Source organism: Elephantulus edwardii, unplaced genomic scaffold (genome assembly GCF_000299155.1).
Source record: "Elephantulus edwardii isolate Elephantulus edwardi_28Jun2011 unplaced genomic scaffold, EleEdw1.0 scaffold00208, whole genome shotgun sequence".
Taxonomy (NCBI): Eukaryota; Metazoa; Chordata; class Mammalia; order Macroscelidea; family Macroscelididae; genus Elephantulus; species Elephantulus edwardii.
The window spans coordinates 1,620,077-1,625,009 of record NW_006399958.1 but is presented as its reverse complement, the minus strand read 5'-3'; positions in this window follow the sequence as shown (position 1 = coordinate 1,625,009).

The window sequence follows — 4,933 nt, the reverse complement described above, 5'->3', positions numbered from 1 at the left end:
AGGGGAGGGGAGGGGAGGAGAGGAGAGGAGAGAGAAATATGGACTAAAAGGGAATGAGAAGGGGAATAAAGGCTGATAAAAGGAAAAGGAGGAGAAATTCCACAGAGCAAACAAAAGGAAATGAGAAAGGCAGAAACAAAGAGGACAGCCTCCCCACGACATTTCACAGAGGGAGGTACATCCCTTTAGGTATGTCATTTTCTAATCTCTATATATCCTAAAAAACAAAACAAACCGGACAGAGGAAAGTGAGAGCAGAAGAAAGATCATCCGAAACAGACATGAACAAAAGGAAGTATTGTAAACACCACAAAGAAGGGGAGCCAATGATGGACAAATTGTAAAGGGTGCAGAGATATTTTAAAAAGGATACTGGAGTGGGGAGCAATTGAGTGGGAGACAGAAGATAGAGAGTGAAAGAGCAGGGAGGTGCATGCTGGGAGTCAGGTGGAGGAGAAAGGCAGACAGAGACCTAGTCGAGATGTGACTGTGGGAGTGTTCCCCATCAGTCAGTGATCTCACTCAGCCCACTCTCCTGCATCCCAGCCCTTTGCTCTTCCTGTTTCCCTTGCTTGCCCCTCACTTGTACTCCTTTCCATCTGCTCACAGTGCCTCCTTTAAAAAGAACAGTTGTCCCGGAGAAAGACTTCATGGAGAAAATGACATAACACCCTCTCCACCACTCACCTCCTGGCTGGTGTAAATCTTCTGTCTGGGGTCCACCCTGCCCCTTCCTGAGGTGTGTCTGTTCAGTAGGGATGGACACAAGGTTTGGGGCACACACACAGAGCAGAGCCACAAAAGGAGAGGGAGAGTAAAGCAGAGACCAAGCTAATGACAAAGAGATCCAGAGGTGGGTGGAGTTAACAAGACACCCCAGAGCTGTGGAGACTGAAAAAAGAGAGTTTGGGGTCACAGCACGTTCACACGGAGGTAACAGACAGACAGAGCGAGTTATGTACAGACAGAAAGAGCAATAAGGAGAGAGTCAGGGAACCGACACACATGGCCACGGAGAGAGCAATTCTGGGTCTTCAGCCCCAGGTCAGCATCTCTCCTGGGAGCCTGGACCAGCGCCTCCCATAATCTTTCCTGTCTCCTTCCTCCCTGTGTGTTATCCCAAGGAAATGGTCCTTGTTCTTTCCTGCAGGAAGACAGGAGAAGCCCTCCCTTCTTCACTTTCCAGCCACTACGCACGTGTTTCCACAATGGGCAGCGGTGAGCACCCACTGAGGGTGGATCAGGCCACCAGAACACACGTGTTCAGTAGAAGGAAACACAGCCGCCTGCCAGGTTTGACGATCCATTCTGCATTTCCAGTCATCCTCTATTCTTGAGTGGATGGGCAGTGCAGAACCTGTCAGAGGTAGGGTAGGAAATCAAGTGTAGGGTTAAAGGAATCTGTGTCGTTTGGAGTTTCTTGGGCCATGGGAGCAGGCTCGGCAGAGTGGTGGGATGAATCAGTGACAGCAAGAAGACCTGGCCACGTTCAGATGTCTGAGTCAGCCTTTAATGGTAGAGACTTAAGAGTAAGAGAGAATGAGCAAGTTCTAACAGAGGTATAGGTTGGAGAGGGTACCTTGGAATAAATAGCGGTTGTTGTTAAGTGCCAACGCATCAGAACTGAATCATAGCTCACCTTCCAGGGCACTTTCAGAGGCTGTAGACCACATGGGAAAAGAGTGTCCATTTTTCTCCTGCAGAGTGCCTGTTGAATTCAAACCGAAGCCTTTGAGTTGACAGTGCAGCTACTACTAAACCACCAGAACGCCCTGAATAGAATCAGAAAAGAAGTAGAGAATCCCAAATAAGATACCTGGGTTTTGTCAAGGGTTTCTTCTTAACTAGTCCTAAAATGGTTTGGCCCACCTCTACCCTTGTCGCATGTGGGAAAGTGGCCTGCAGAGCTGGTTCGATTAAAATTATTGTTTGCTAACACGGTCAACACTCTTGGCACCAGCAGTCAGGAAATTAAAAAAAAACATATTGCAATGGGAAAGTCTGCTGTTAGGGACCTCTCTAAAGTACTCAAGAGCAACGGTGTCTCTCTGGAGACTAAGGTGCGCCTGATACAGGCCATGGTCTTTGCAATCACTTCTTATGCATCCAAGAGTTGGACAATGACTAGGGAGGATAGAAGAAGAATTGACACCTTTGAGCTGTGGTGCTGGAGAAGAGTATTGAATGTTCCATGGACTGCCAAGAAAACAAAGAGATCCATCCTAGAGGGGGTTAAACCAGGCTACTCCTTGGAGGCAAAGATTCTGGGGCTTCGTCTGACATGCTTTGGACATGTTGTAAGGAGAGACAGGTCTTTAGAGAGGGACATCATCCTTGGTAGGGTAGAGGGACAGCGCAGGAGGGGAAGACCCTCTATGAGTTGGATTGATTCAGTGACTGGGGTGATCAGGATGGGTGTGTGAGAGGCAATGTGGTTGGCACAGGACAGAGCAGTGTTTAGGGCCATGTGCTCTACTGGTTGTCCTCCGATTCAAGTAAGTGTAAACAGGTCTGCTACTAATACTCAAAATAAAAACTGACTGATTGGGCGAAATATAAGGCTTCGTTGCTTAGAAGTATGGAGAAGTGGAAAGATCGCTATGAGTCGCAAACGACTCAACAGCACATAACAACAACAACAACAGCAGCAGAAAAACCACACCTCTAAATTATTAACCACTTACTGCTAGCCATCTTCAATCACTATGATAAATTTTATATTGATGCTGTATTAATGTTATATCCTGTATCATACTGAAAAAAATCTCAGAGCACAGAAATAGTGTCCAATTTGAATTTTTTTTCTAACTCCCTGAAAGTGTGTAGTAGAAAACTGGTCCTTACTATATTATTAATACTTACTTAGCTTTTACATTTACATTTTATGCCTGAATAATTATACGCATGCCTATGTAATTGATTTCTATTCCTGAGTATTCTACAAATATCTCAAATAAATATACTTTTAACCTTGGGGGGAAAATGTATTGTTTGCTGTCCATTTGTATCTGACTCACAGCTGACCCTCCAGCTCGTCTGCAGAGGATAGAAATCTCATGGTAGATACTTCATAGATTTGAACCTCCTGCCTTCGGGTTGCCAGTACACTTCTTACCCTGAGGTCACGAGCACTTCCTATTGGGATTAGAGACAGAAAACCTTCCAGGGCTGTTCAACTATATGACACGTAGAGTTGGCGTGAGTCAGAATGAACTAAAAGCAGCGAACAGCAGCCGCAAAGGAAGAATCAGAGACACTCGCTTGGAAAAGTCTGTTGGGGAAGAGTAGAAAGCCCTTGGGGATCATGGGTAAGAGTAGAGACCTTAAATAAGAGTTGGGGTGAATGTGGAAGACAAGAAAAGCTGTTCTTGTTATGTGCCACCAAGTAAGACTCATGGCAACCCTGTAAAAAGCAGTTGTGAAGCCTGTCCTATTTTGTGCAGACGTGATGGAGGGAGGTTTGAGGGAGGTCTGAGTGAGATGCAGTGGACTTTAGATGGGAATGCCATCAGTCAATATCTTGAGTGGGCAAGAAAACAATTTACGGACAAGGATGAGGACAGCATTTGAAGTCAGAACCCTCTCGCCTTCCTTCACCCTCTCGCTCATTCTCACCTGTCCATCCCAGGGAGAAGGCAAGTCCAAAAACCAGGACCCACATGGTGACAAAGGCATCCAGTATCAGGCGAATGATGAAGTGGCAGTTGGGGAGCCTCCCTGGAGAGGCTTTTATAAGATTTTCTCCCCCAGGGCCTCTCCACTGCCCTGTTGGCAACCTGCAGCTGTCCAAGGCTCTGCCCGTGCTGATTGGACCAAGATAATAGAGATGTTGGCACAAGGCACAAAGGCGTGAGTGGACTGCCAATTGGGAGCACGCCCAGAAGTGCACAGTGTCCTCAGTTTCATGGACTGCTGGGCATAAAGCTCTGCACACAAGCTTTCCAATCTGTGCTGCGACGCTGAGCTTATCTGTGATCAGTCAGTCCCAGGATGATTGCTTTCACCAAGTGACCATGGTCAGCAAGATCACGGAGCCCGTGGTATCATGGGATCGTGATGATGCGTTCAAGGATGAGAACGAAACTGCTCAGAGTTGCTCTGCTCCACTGTCCCCGCACATATTGAGATTCTTTTTGAACCTCAGCTTCCTTGAGTGTTTGAGATGCTGGAGGACTTCTAACCCTTCTTCCAAATTAGTCAGTTGTCCCTGCCCATGTCTTGCAGATATCAAAAAAGTCTACACAAACAGTACCCACACATCCCTCTAGATCACTGGTTCCAATTCTTCCCTCCTTCCCCAGGGCTAAATACTTCCGTTACACATTCTCATTCACTCTCAGATCTAGCAGTCTATACCTTTCACACCAAGTCCAGGCATGTGGGCTACCAGCAACCTCATCGTTCATGTGTTGAAGATGAGAATATTGATGACTCATCCACACACTCTCAGAATCCTATACCCTCCCTTCATAGTGGGCTAGGATGTGGCTAAAAAAAAAAAAAATTCATCTAGGAAGATGAAAGACCCTCCACAGAAGCATCAAGACAAAAGAGAACACTTCCCACGGCTGTAAGTGGACACACATCACTCACTTCCTCTTACCTCGTCACCTTTCTGAAACACTGGGAGAAAGGAAATCCTTCCTCTGTCTTTCTGATGCCTGATCACAAAAATAATGCCTCACGCCACAACAGATTGTTTACTTGCCATGATGGTGAATAGCCTACAATACCATAGCTGAGCGGGTCTGTTCGCTATCTACAGTGTTGAAAATAAAGTCTCTTTAAATACATGTTGTTGTTGTTATGTGCCGTCGAGTCACCTGCAACTCATAGCGACAACAGCCCTAAACTCCGCTCTGTCCTGTGCCAATCGCACTGTCTCCGACACTCCCATCCCGATTATCCCAGTCACTGAATCAATCCACCTCAT